This window comes from Physeter macrocephalus, chromosome 11 (assembly GCF_002837175.3).
Source record: "Physeter macrocephalus isolate SW-GA chromosome 11, ASM283717v5, whole genome shotgun sequence".
Lineage (NCBI taxonomy): Eukaryota > Metazoa > Chordata > Mammalia > Artiodactyla > Physeteridae > Physeter > Physeter macrocephalus.
The window spans coordinates 47,185,213-47,199,765 of NC_041224.1; the positions used below are offsets into that span (position 1 = coordinate 47,185,213).

At 37.3% G+C, this 14,553-nt stretch overlaps 2 pseudogenes; both read right to left on the reverse strand.

The window, feature by feature from the left end:
* Positions 1-3,077: 3,077 nt before the first annotated feature.
* Positions 3,078-4,641, reverse strand: LOC102994370 (small ubiquitin-related modifier 2-like; annotated as a pseudogene).
* A 1,072-nt stretch (positions 4,642-5,713) lies between these two features.
* LOC102994089 (telomeric repeat-binding factor 1-like) lies at positions 5,714-6,966 on the reverse strand (annotated as a pseudogene).
* Between the last annotated feature and the right edge of the window lie 7,587 nt (positions 6,967-14,553).

The following is a 14,553-nucleotide window of genomic DNA, read 5'->3' on the forward strand; positions in this document are numbered from 1 at the left end:
AAAAAAAAAAAAAAAAAAAAAAGCATATTGAGGGGGAATTTAATTTGTTTCAGTCTTATAAACCTCTTTTGTTGCTTTAATTTTTAAAATACAGAAAGATTATTAATAAATAAAATCATTATTTTACCATTCAGTGAAAAATCACTATTAACATTTTGGCTTAGTTTCTTTTATTTTACCTATATGTTTACCATAAATTATACTTGCAAGAATTTTAAAGTAGGCTGTGATAATTATAGAAAATATGGAAAAAACAAAAATAGAAAATTAAAATAATCTATAATTCTACTACCCATAACACTATTGACATTTTGGTGTGTATTGTTCTAAAATGTGAGTGTGTGTGTGTGTTAAAAATATGCAATATGTATTTTCAGAAAATTGAATTATAGTGTCCAGGCTGTTTTATAATCTGCCTTTTCTACCTAATGATTTATCTTGAGCATTTTCTGTGTTCTTATGACTTTAATGATTAAACAGTATTCTATCACACAAATGTGCCATAATTGATTTAACAGTTTTCTTATTTTGGATATTTAAGTGGTTTCCAATTTGTCATTATAGAATAGGAGGTGGCAGGAATCCAGCATTTCTGTATTTGGTATCAGATGGACTTGCTAAAAATGACCCTTCATTCTGTCCGTTGTTTCCGTCTCCTGCTGTTTCCGGAGACTTGCTGTATCGACCATCTCCCCTTTTTTCATTAAAGACATGGATCTTATCCTACGATAAGAGCTAAGAGTGTGATTTCAACAAGGCAAGACAAACCCGAATTTAAATATTAAACCTGCCATTTCCCAGCCCTCAAAGGCTGAGTTACCTAATATTTAAAATAGGATTACTGTAAGGGTTACGTGAGACAGTATATCTAAATTTATGTAGCTATTTAGCGATAATAGTATTATTATTTATTGGCTCCTCTTTGAGACATATTTATTGAGCGTTTTAACAGGGCAGACATTGCGTTAGGTGCTGAAGATACAAAGATGGGAAAAATAAGCACAGACCTGGCCTTGTGGCTGTTCAGTTCAGCATTATAGAAAATCATCAAGCAATCAAGTTTTAAAAAATTCAAAATTGCAGCTATACCACGTGCTAGGAAGGAGAGAGACCTAGTGCAATGAGCCCTGTCATAGGGGATTTGATGTAGCCACAGAGGGGGCTCTTGTGTGTTCTGAAAAGGGCTGCAGGAAGATTGGTATCCACCAGGAAAGACTACTTGCGCTAAGATACTTTTTTGTCTTCTCTCCCAAATGAACAGAAACTGTATGAATGTGACTTTGCAGTGGTAGACTGCAGACTGGGACCAGCAGGAAATGTCTTTAACTCCTTCCTGCCCACTGGGCATGGCCTTTGATCATCTTGCTTGTTGATGACATCTGTGTACTTGTAGCCTTTCGCATATGCCTCCAGGATGGACCATTGTAATGTGCTTCTTTGCCAGGTTCCTGTTGTTTCCCACCTTCTCCACTCTGCCACCCTGGCAATCTTTATATTGCCAGAGCTTAGCAGGGTACCTGGCGTACAGTTGGTTCTCAAAACATGCGTGGCATGTTGACTTAAAAGCCAATATGATATATCAGGGCAGAGCAGACAACACCTGCCCAGGACAGGATATAGAGAAGAAGGAAGGAGTTTATGGTTCCGTCATATATGGGAACCCTAGGACAATTCCACATGAAAAGGAGTGGAAGGAAACTATCAAGGGGCAGCTGCTAGGAAAGGATTTAGTGAAAAAGAGAGGGAGAGCTTTCCAGACAAGGAGACATGATGTACTACACAGGTAAGAAAGATGAGTGACATGGCCTGCAAGAGAAGTGTTGAGGTTTGGCTGTACCAGGAGCAGGGAGAGGCTGGGGAAGGGATGTTAGGTGGATAAACAGAAGATGACACTGGGAAAGTAGTTGGAGCTGGGTTGTGAAATGTCTTCTGTCATTTATATTAGAAACAAATTTTAAAAAACACAGGATGGAGAAGAGCAGAGTCCTTAAGAAATACAATTTAAATACTGCTAATGATCTGACAGAAAAGAAAAATAACACAGCAAAACAAGTCCTCCTAGATGTGATCAGCATGCTTAAGGATCTTGAACTTCACAAGCCATTCAGGAACTAAAACTTCCTGGGTCTGATATCCTTGCTTCTGACCTTGCAACCACAGAGCTAATATCATCTTCAATTCCTGAAGTTAAAGGGACCTTTAGACTGGAGAAATACAGCATCTTATTTTTTTTAATTTTTGGTTAGTTTTCATATTTTTATGTTAAAATATATAAACAATAAGATTTTATACTTTACTCCACAAATAAATTTCTTACTATTAACAAATATCTTCATGCACAAACAGAAAGTATATTTGTATAAAATTTCAAGTTTATGCAAGAAAGTAAGAAATTTGTTGCCAGAATAAATAGGTGTTTATAATATGCTTGCTTCCATTCAGTTACCTATAGATTACATGTAGGTTTTATGTGAATATATTCCTATGTATAGAACTGTGGTTCCCCCAGACTCACTTCATTACCTTTCTTCCTAATTCCTTGAAACTCACTTAGGGCCTTATATCTAATTCTGGTCTCTTCTCTGAGGATTCAGAATCCCAGACCTCAGCCAGAACAGATCACACCAACCAGTGGACAAACATACAGATTTTGCCACCAGACATTCTGATTTGGTACCAAGCCTGGGAAAAATAGGTGTATGAATCAGAGTCTGAGAAAACAGATGTCTCACTCAAATTAGGATAATTTGAAGAGGATTTATTTGCAAGGGACTAATTACAAAAGCTTAAAGGAGTAAAGGTTATATCAGAATTTATAAGAGCTGAGTAACACTTTTTATTCCCAGCTTTGCATTTCATTGTCTATTTGGAAAATAAAATGCAGTGTACCTGTTTGCATATATTACTTATTTATATACAATTAAAATGAATCAAGAAGGGGAAAATAAAAGACTAAAGAAAACTTACCATAGCAGTCAGAGTGTGTTGAAACCAAATCATGGTTTTTAAATTTAGAATACATTGCCTTACCTGGGAGCACAGAACTAGAGAAAAGTAGCAAGCACTTTCTCCGTTTACTAGACACCCTCTGTCTGCTGCTGGAACACACTGACGACGTCTTCATTCTCCATTTCTAGCTCTGCAGGGGTGTCTGTTTTATTGACTGGCTGCCCACCAAATCAGGAGCTGATCTGCCTTATTGAAAAGCCCTGTTGTTCACAATATGTTTTCATTAGTCTACTCAGTGGTATAAACATTTTAATTTTAAACTGCACTGCAGTGTCTGCCTTGCCACTTCAAATTAACTTGATCCTTATTCTCAGTCTTGACTCCACACGTGGGCTTTTTATTGGCCAAGGTGAATGCTGGAGTAGTTTTAGCTGCCGTTTTACAAAAGAGGTGGCAGGAAGCACCAAACTAGCACACAGATGGCTTTCAGAGACAGTAGGAGAGGGAGATGACAGTCTCTTCTGAAAGTTAGCATTTTTACTTCTGTATTTACATGTTTAATATAACTGGAATTGGTTTTTATGTATAGTGTGAGGTAGGGATCCAGATTCACTTTTTTATATGGAGTTTTCCCCCAGCACCATTTACTGAGTAGTTTACCCTTTCCCCACTGATTTGCAATGCCATCTTTGTTAGAGATCACATTTCTTCATGAGTGTTGGTCAGATTCTGAGTTCTAGATTGTGTTCTATTGGGCTGCTTTATTTTTTTAAAAAAATCAATGTATAACATTTAAATCAATGAATTACTACCAGCTCTCTAATTTGGCTTAATAAATCTTGCTATTTTGTTGGGTAATGTTTCCCTTCTTTAATCATCGGTTTTTGGAATATTTTTCTTTTTTATTTTGTTTCTTGCTGTTCTATAAAATTTTTTAAATTAGCTTATTTTCTATGAAAATTTCTTGTTAGGATTTTGATCAGAATTACATAAATTTATAGATCAATTTGGGAAGGATCAATATCTGTAAATATTGCCTTCCTATCTATAAGCAGAATATATTTATCCATTATTTGTCTTCTTTAATACTTCACTAAAGTTTTATTTTTCCATAAAATTATCACACATTATGCCATTTATTCATTCATTCATTTATTATTTTCTTGGAAGACTTACTTTTCAAACCAGCAAATTTGCCAGCATACTTGTCTCATTCTTGAGTGTAAATAATTTTTATTATCATTAGTTATAATGTTTAGTGTAGGTTTTCGTAGGTATGTTTTTATCAGGTTTGAGTAAGTTCTCTTCTAGACTTTATTTTTATGGAGTAGATGTTAGATTTTATTGAATGCTTTAACTTATCTGTTGACATGGTTATATCATTTTCTTCTTCAAACTTCATTGGAAAATTATACCTATTGATTTTATAAATTAAACCATTCTAACATCTCTAGGATTTAAATAGCAGTTTATTTCACTCCAGAGTTGTGTTTTTTCCACTACACTTTTACATCTCTCAATAAAATGAACTTTTGTTCCTTTTTATTTTCATTATCCACATTTCTATTTATTATATGTATAGGATAACTTCAGGAACAATGAGAAAGTAATGTATAAAACTTTAATAAAGAAATACAGATTACAAAATAATCATTTAACTTTTTAAGCAAATGCTTAAGCATTTTCACGCATTTTGTCAAGTAAAGCATACATAACTCAAAATGCTAAATAATTCTAGTTTTTGACTAAATCCTCTAAAGAATACGTTGGTGAAAACTCAAAACTGTCTAATAAAGTATGCATGATCTTGTTTATTTAGTATTTATCACAGTCGTCAAAATGATCATGGTTAAAGTGGCGGGTGTGGTGGTGGTGGGATGAACTGGGAGACTGGGACTGACATGCATACACTAATATGTATAAAACGGATAACTAATGAGAACCTGCTGTATAAAAAAATAAATAAAATAAAATTCAAAAATTAAAAAAAATGATCATGGTTAAAACACATTTGAGCATATACAGAATACCATTTAGGCCCAATATTTATCTAACTAAATGAAAATATCAGAGAAATGGATATTTATGGCACCAGGTTATAAAGAAGCTTTATTTAAAGCCATCTTTGTCAAAGTTTTAACACTAGAACAAAAATCCAATGTACCTAAATGAGACATAAGCTATTCTTAGTAGTAGTATAAACTCTGTCCTATGGGTATTACTATTTTCAAGTTTTTTCCTTTATATGAAACTACCGAAAGAAAAATTTAAGTATAACTCACAGATTACTTTGTACATTTATCATTCTATAAGCAAATATCTTAGTAATTAATATATTAAGGCCATAAATCAAATCATTACCCCTTATGTCAAAGGCCTATTCACTGATTTAGAAACTTCACTTTTATGTGTGTCATGGAGTTGAAATCAGCCCACAGACACAGAATAGGTTAACAGCAATATATTTTTTCTCTTACCAGGCTTTCACTTTTTTATTGAAACAGCGTTTGTAGGTAGGAGTTTTGAAAGCACTAGGGTTCAAAAAGTTTATTTTTTATCAGAGTGAAAAGATTCTTAAAGAATACAATGATGGTATATAATCTTGCTCTTACAGCACAAATCCTCATATTAAAAGACTGTACCGCAGAAAAATACTGTAATGCTTTAAACAAAATTTTAAGCTACATTAATGACCACCAAGTTTCAAGCAAAATGCAGTAGTCAAAATGTTTAACTGTCATCTTATCAGGCTCTGCAAACACACTCAGTCTTCACTGTCCGAGCATATCAGCTTCAGCTTCTTCATAGTCCTCCATCTTTCAACATGACGCTTGTTTGGTTGTTGAATTTATAATGTGATAGTATTTTAGACCAATTTCCCTCTCCGTATTTCCTCACGCCAGATCTCAGATTCTTGTCTTCTTCCCAAAGCCATGCCTGTTTTTTTCTAGATCGATGTTTTTCAGGAGTTAGAGGCTGACTGTTTAAAACACGTATTCTTTTGCTTTCAGTGCCTCGCCTACTGTTCTCTTTTTTCTTTCTTCCACTTCAAAGAGTTTCCACTCTTTCCTCTTTCTTATTAACATTTTGTTGTCGGTTTCCATGTTTCAACTTAGATAAGAAGAGATTTTTGTGAGACGTTTTTCCTATATCCAAATTAGCTTCAGTTTCCAATTCAATATCATTACTATTAGGTTTATCTTGAGAAGCTGTTGTTCTTGCTCTTTTACTTTCCACTACTTTTGCTGCTGCCTTCATTAGAAAGGTTGATGATTTTTCATTTAGCACATAATTCACATAACTCTTAAATTTTCTCCATCATGTGGTTGTAGCTGAAGTGTTGAAAAAAGGAATGGAATGTATCTTTCTGAGAGATTATCATAAGCAATTTCCTTTTTAAAGGTGTATAAAAGAATTTGGGTCACCAAATATTCTTTCAAAGACTTCTTCTGCTTCCTTAAAATTTCCATTTTCCATGCAAACAGCTATAGCCTGAATTTTAATTAAATTCTGTATTTCTTCATGAAGCTTGTCATGTTCCTTTTCAATTGACACCCAAATCATCAGGGCTGATTCCAAGGGTGTAATTTGTTCATCACTTTCAAACTGTGCCTCAAGGGTTTTTCCAGCTGCAATTCTTGTCAAAAATTGATATATGTATATAGTTCTCAGTTGATAAGCTGTTAGACTGGACAATCCATGAATAATAGCCTCGGCGCTGTCGCGGGTGCGGTGGAAGTCGTCCGAGCGGCCATCACGGAAGGCACGGCAAAGAGACGGGCAGAGGAAATCGAGCATCCAGCCAGCAGCTACCGCCTCGGCTTCAGCCACCAGGCCCGCGTCCTCCTCCTCCTCAGGGGCCCCCAACTGCACCTGGCACTCGAGCAGCTCCTGGCACTCAAACTGCTCCTGATCATCTCTCGCCGTTTCCGCCATCTGCTCCTCCGGGGAACCCGCATCCTCCCCATCCGCAAGCCCTTGTGGGCTCAGAGCCGCTGAGGCGGTGTTCTCCGCCATATTACATCTCTCGCACGGCCTCTTGTTCCTTTTAAATGAGTCCTGAGAGCTCCAACCATAGGTTTGCCTGAAAAATATGTGTTTTTACTAATTTAAAATGTAATTTGGATGGATTTTCTTATTTCTTACTCATTTCACATTCTCTTTCTCAAGACATTTTTATTAAGCATAAATCTTTCAGCAGCCAATAGCCTTTAAAGGAGTCAGTTAAAAAAAAAAAAGTGGGCTTCCCTGGTGGCGCAGTGGTTGAGAGTCCGCCTGCTGATTCAGGGGACACAGGTTCGTGCCCCGGTCCGGGAAGACCCCACATGCCGCGGAGCGGCTGGGCCCGTGAGCCATGGCCGCTGAGCCTGTGCGTCCGGAGCCTGTGCTCCGCAACGGGAGAGACCACAACAGTGAGAAGCCTGCGTACCGCCAAAAAAAAAAAAAAAAAAGTTATCTGGGAACCACTATGTGGAAATATAACCTTCTGAATGCTGTTTAAAAAAAGTTTAGAGTACACGTGATAAATGTGTACATCCCATGAGATGCTCTAGGAATAGAAGGTTTCAGATTTTGGTTTGGGAAAAATTATTTTCTTGATAAAATCTTATGGTCTTATTTAGTGGAAACAAGCACAAGAAGTTTGTTAGTGGTCTTAGGTGGATCTACACTACTTGCCAGAGATAGTAAATAAGATTGTCACTGCAGCTGATTAATTTTCAGGAAAAAATTTGCATCTCCACGTTGCAGGGATAGTGTTGCTATGGTGATGTTAATGACATCAAGCTTTGCACGAGGATGCTGCTTCTTACCTGTAGACTATGGCATGATCAAGATAGGAAGAATTTCTGGACCATTTGAGGAAGGTTTTTATGTATATTAAAGCCAGGGTAAGAGCATAAAGCTGTTCATTAAAATATTGACTCTGTGACTGTCTTAGTAACTCTTTGTAGTTTGATGTACATTGTAATAATCTGATAAGTGAGAACATGAGAATTGAGAACTATATACCTGCATTTGCATAAATTGAAGCTTTCAGTAAAGTGCTTTTCTTTCACTCTGAAAAATGTGGGGTCTCTTATTCCCATTGAGCAGGAGAATCGGAAGCATTGAATAGTGGAAATAATGTTGGCTTTACAGTGGAAAATAGAAATTAAAGTCCAATCCTGCTTTTTACTATGTGACTGAATTTAATCCCTCTGAATGTTGGTTTATCCTTCATAAGATGTGAATAATTTCTGTTGTTGAGAAGATAAAAAAAAAAGACTTTCCAGGTATCATCATAGGTTAATTTTTTGACAACACAGCACCCTGATTTATCTTTGAGGAAACTATTCTCCACTTTCCTTAATCCAGGCTAACAATTTTCTCAAACCTTGACTGAGATTATGACTCAGAACTTGTGACCCCCTGGTCATAGAAAATGATCCTGGATGGATTCATGACATAGACCAGGCTGTTGAGAACGCTTCCTGAAACTTCTGTTGAATATATTGAAAGAACTATACTCTTTTTCAGGTATAGGAGATTAGCTGATAAGATATAAGCCTGAGTTGACCATACTTTGATTACCAGTTGAGGATATTCAGCGTGAAAATGAAGTTAATACATATGAAACTGCTGGGTGGCATTTCAGGGGGCTCTGAGGAGCTCTGGTTCTTTATGTCTCAGTGCAGAAAGAATTCAGCGAGAGGCAAAGTGATATATAAGAAGTAATTTATTACAATAGGATGCTCGTGAGGCTTACAAGAGGGCGGGCAAAAGAATGCCATGTCCCAAGAACTTAGTAGGCTACAGTTTTATAATCAAAATAAACATGGGGAGGGAGAAAAGACCACCTTCTTCCTCATTCTTGAGTAGGCACCATGCTTCCATCCTTAGTTCCTCCTCTATGTCAGATGGGGGAGTTTTCTTTTCCCTACATGGTCAAGCCGGGAGTGTCATGGCACTATGGAAAAATTATTTCAGGTCTCAGTATAATGAGGATCTTTCACTTTGAAATGTCACCTTTCCATGAATTATTATTTTTTATGTGTGCAGAGAGCATGTCCTAGGGGTCACTAACTTACTGAGCTCATTTGGCAGGATGTGGATCTCATGCCACCAATGTTTTATTGTTTTGGGGCATGTCTCATGCTTCTGTTACCTGGATTGTTGCTAGGCAAGCCTGCTTTCTTGAGTGATCATTAACTTACAGGGGTCTCCCATACTTTTTTTCTTTACAATCTCCTAGTGGGGTTAACTATTTAATTACCTACTTTGACCCTTTACTCTGTCCCTATCACATAGAGAAACTGATCTGAGAAAGAGACATGGCACGCTTTGACAGCTTGAACTCAGAAACATCTGCTCCTTAACTTCTCAAAAATTAAGTGAGCTGATTTATTGCTTAAACCAATTTCAGTTGGGTTTCTATCATTTGAAACTGAAAAAAATTCTGAATACCAGAATCATCAGTATACTCATATATACACAGGTTATTTTAAATTAAAACTTGCTAAATAACTAGAATTTTGCTCATAACTAGAATGGTCAAAAATCAGCCATCTCTGACTTTGATGTCACATGCCTTTTAGATGTTTCTCAGTTGAATTTTTTGTTGCCATTTTAATATTTCTATTTCTCAACAATGTATTGAGGTCAGTTATTTGGTAAATATAATTAACCTTTTAAGGTGGATTCTCTAAGTTTTTTTTTTGGTTTATTTGCTTGCATTTAATTAATTAATTTTTTACAATAAGTAACAAAACTATGAGACTAGTCATATTGCTCACAGAGGGAATCAATGGATGAGAATTGGACCACGGTTAGAAGTTTGAAGGCTATTTGTTATATGTATGTGGAGAAAGAAGAGTCCTTGAAAGAGAATGAAAATGAAGGCAAAGTGTATTGCTTCACAGAGTCAAGGGAGTAAGTGAAACATTTCACGAATGTGTTAATGTTCTGCATGTTTAAATGCAACACAGGGACTTCCCGGGTGGTGCAGTGGTTAAGAATCTGCCTGCCAGTGCAGGGGACATGGGTTGGATCCCTGGTCTGGGAAGATCCAACATGCCGTTGAGCAACTAAGCCCGTGTGCCACAACTACTGAGCCTGAGCTCTAGAGCCTGCGTGCCACAACTACTGAAGCCTGTGAGCCTAGAGCCCATGCTCCTCAATGAGAGAAACCACTGCAATGAGAAGCCCGTGCACTGCAATGAAGAGTAACCCCCCACCCACTGCAACTAGAGAAAGCCTGTGCACAGCAACGAAGACCCAACACAGCCAAAAATAAATAAATAAAATAATAAAATAAATTTATAAAATAAATAAATAAATGCAACACAGAGACCCAAGAAATAGGGCCTGTAAACTTTCCCTTGAGATCAGCATTTAGGATGCTTATAGTAATTAGTGAGAGCAATTCCATGATATTTGTTAAGAGGCTCTATTTCAGTGAAATGATAAATGGGTGGTTATTTAAAAATGAGAGTTGAAAAGTGGAGATAACTCAATGAAGAATCATGGCTAAAAAGAGAAGAAATATGATGAAAATAGGAGACCATAGGATCATGGAGAGTTTAAAATCTTTTCAGAATGGAAGGCCCTATGTATATTGATAGTCAAAGAAGAAGAATAAGCCAGTTTAAAGGAGAAGTAATATATAAAAGGGAGGACTTGATAAAGTTAGGCCCCAGCTGAGAGAAAGATAAGTAAATGCCATTGCTATGTAAATGTGTCAGCCTTGAACTGGAAAGATGCCACCTCTGAAATCAGAAGAAAGAAGACTAAAATTGTGTCTTAGTGTGCACAAGTATGTTGATCGGGAATCAGAAAGCTGGGAGTGATTACCACTGATAATATAAATTTCCTGAGTGAAGTATGAGGCAAGGTTGTATATGAGACAAAGGCATTTGGCCATGATAAAAGAGAAACAGTGCTGGACATTTGTTAAAGGTGGCAAGACAGATTTTATTCAGGCTACTGTATTATCAGAGAGACTTCAGTGTAAACTGAGCTCATCTTTGCTGAAACAAAAGGTGAAAGGCTTTTAAAATGCTACAGTGTGCTAAAGGAATGTTCAAAGTCAAGCTCCTACCCTGCACTGAGATTGGAAGCCAGGGGCCCTATCTTTCTTGATGATCAAATTTCAAAGGGATGGCTTCCAGGTCCTTGAGAAAGACATTCCTGGGTTGTAGAAGATCAGTCTCAAAGGTATAGAGAAAAGATTTACAATTATGAATTTTCTAAAGTAAATTCTCTAAGAAAAAGGAGATAAGAAGCTCATAGTGAGGTTTTGATTGAAACAATCAGCAAATTCTTTTGGTAGCAGTGAGCTTTCTCAAGCAGGCATTTTAAAGGAGCTGGACTCATTAACAGAGGGACATGGCCTTGAGTTGATAGAAGCCTTTCTAGAATTTAGCCAGGAAGAGAGTGCTTGTCACCACTTTCCTGGTGTTTGACTTTCTCAGGTCATTGACTTACATGATTCAGGTGTATGAAGGTGATGAAGCAGCAAGTGATATATAGACAGGTTTAAGCAATCTCAGAGAAAGCTCTCTAAACTGATCATATAAAAACTGATGACAGAATGTTTGGTTTAGAGCAATATGGAACAGACAAATAGGTAAAAAGTACTCAACTACACAACTAGAATCATAGAAGAAGGGATTATGGAGCAGAGCTAGAAGTCACACTTTACCTACAGCCTTCAACAAAGTCTTGTAATACAGAGTTGGTTTTTAATATCAGAGCATGTTATTTCATCATGCATTTAGTGTTTTAATCATTCATGGGATTTATAAAATGCCTGCGGTATGCCAAACACTGTTCTGAGGATGAAAAGCTCAATATAAGTAGTTGTAACTATATTGTGTGTTTGTATATATTTATGCTTACTATAACTGTCAGTAAACTGTATGTGATTCAGTCCATGAGGTGGTGAAGTTCTATTAATAAATATTTTTATTTCCCATAATGTCCTGAATTCAAAGAGATCTTTTAGGTCCTGTTAATGAGACATATTTGAACTGTAGCAGATCCAACTGACATTTATTTGCAGTCAACACCATCATTCCTTTACCGGCCAGAATCCTTATACTGAAATGATTTCATCCGATCTTTGCTTTTTGATGACGTTTAGAAGCCATAACTAATGAATGCATGAGATCAGTTGTTTTAGTCTGTTTGGGCTGCTATAACAAAATACCATTGACTCTGTGGCTTATAAACAATAGAAATTTATTTCTCACAGTTCTGGAGGCTGGGGAGTCCAATACCAAAGTGTTGGCTTACTCAGTGTCTGATGATGGCTGGCTTTCTGGTTCATACACAGCCATCTTTTCATCATGTCCTCACCTGGCAGAAGAACAAGGAATCTCTCTGGGTTCCCTTTTATAAGGGCACTAATCCCATTCATGACAGCTCTTCCCTCAAGACCTAATCACATCTCAAAGGCCCGACCTCCTAACACCACCACCTTGGGGGTTAGGATTTCAACATATGAAATTTTGAAGGTACAAACATTCAGTCCATAGCATTTACTGATGCTCTTCATTTGTTTAAATAGAATTAAAATTTTATGGTAGTCTCTTTTTTGGTTTGTTTGCATGTATCTTATTTAATAATTTTTATAATAACGAATCCATGAAATTAGTGGTGTTACAAACTTAGTTTGAATTTCAGTAATCTATGAACTTGGTCAAGTTACTTAATTTACACATTTATAAAAAGAGAGTTTTAGGGTTTCCCTGGTGGCGCAGTGGTTGAGAGTCCACCTGCCGATGCAGGGGACGCGGGTTCGTGCCCCGGTCCGGGAAGATCCCACATGCCGCGGAGCGGCTGGGCCCGTGAGCTATGGCCGCTGAGCCTGCGCGTCCGGAGCCTGTGCTCTGTGACGGGAGAGGCCACAGCAGTGAGAGGCCTGTGTACCGCAAAAAAAAAAAAAAAAAAAAAGAGAGTTTTAGTATTTACCTTGCAGAGTGGCATGGAGGTTAAATGAAATTGTGTTTTATTCTGCCCTCATAGCCCAAGTCAGGAATATTCATGCATTAATATAGAGATAGTTATTTTCTTTAAGACATTTTTAGGTAGGTTTTTTTTAAAATAAATTTATTTATTTTATTTTTGGCTGCGTTGGGTCGTCATTGCTGCGTGCGGGCTTTCTCTTGTTGCGGCAAGCGGGGGCTCCTCTTGGTTGTGGTACGTGACCTTCTCATTGCGGTGGCCTCTCTTGTTGCAGAGCATGGGCTCTAGGCGCGCAGGCTTCAGTAGTTGTGGCACGCAGGCTCAGTAGTTGTGGCTCCTGGGCTCTAGAGCACAGGCTGCGTTGTTGTGGTGCATGGGCTTAGGTGCTCCACGGCATGTGGGATCTTCCCGGACCAGGGATTGAACCTGTGTCCCCTGCAATGGCAGGCGGATTCTTAGCCACTGCACCACCAGGGAAGTCCCCTAGGTAGTTTTAAAGAATGACAAATTTTAAAAAAATTGTGTCAATTGTACAAATGTTTCATACTCTTACATCCTAATTCAGTTTATTTTCAGAAATAAAATTTCCGGGAAGGTAGGTCATTTAATAATCCTAAGCTTTTTGAGGAAGAGCCTTTAGTTATATCTTGGTAATATATAAAATCTAGACTGTGAGGAACAGTCAGATACATCCCAGAATGTCTCAGTAGGAGAGCAAGGCTCATTGCCTATGAGAACATGAGCTGTCCTCAGAGGAGTCAAGTCTCATGGGGTAGGGCCCAACTATAAAGCTGAGGGTTTAGAATAGTAGTACTAGAAAGACCTAGGTAGAGCCATTTCCTAGACTATAGGGACTTGAGTGCAGTGTTGGGCCATGATGTCAAGAACAAAGAACATGCACATGAAAGATGTACATGGACCCAAGGTCAAAAAACAACAATTAGCTGTAGAGACTTCATGCTAAAATTTTTAAATTTCTTAATTTTCCATTGACCAAATTCAATATTGATCCTAGATTTTGGATGGAGCTGGACTTGCAGGTTTTTAACTTTCACCTGTTATCAATATGTGTCAAGAACTGTGGAAAATGTCAAAGGCCCCTGGAAAGATTATGGAGCATGAACTAGGCAAGGCATTTCATTGGCTAATTTCTTACATCCTTCCTAAGTAGGAAGGATGTGGCCTTTAGACGTGGAGAAATTCACTTCAAAACAGTGACTATCCAATGATACAAAAGCAGAAGATGAAATGGTAAGGTTAAATATGGACAATTGTTGTAGAGTAGACGTATGTTTTCTTTGCCTACTCAGTACCTCTCTCTTTTTAAAAAAAATTTTTTATTGAAGTATGGTTAATTTACAATGTTGTGCCAATCTGTGCTATACAGCAAAGTGACTCAGTTATACCCATATATACATTCTTTTTCTATGTTCTTTTCCATTATGGTTTATCACAGGATATTCAATATAGTTCCCTGTGCTATACATTCAGGACTTGTTGTTTATCCATTCTAAATGTAATAGTTTGCATCTACCAACCCCAAACTCCCAGTCCATCCCTCTCCCTCCCCTCCCCGCCCCTTGGTAACCACAACTCTGTTCTCTGTGTCTTGATTCTGTTTCTGTTTTGTAGATAGGTTCATTTGTACCATATAGTAGA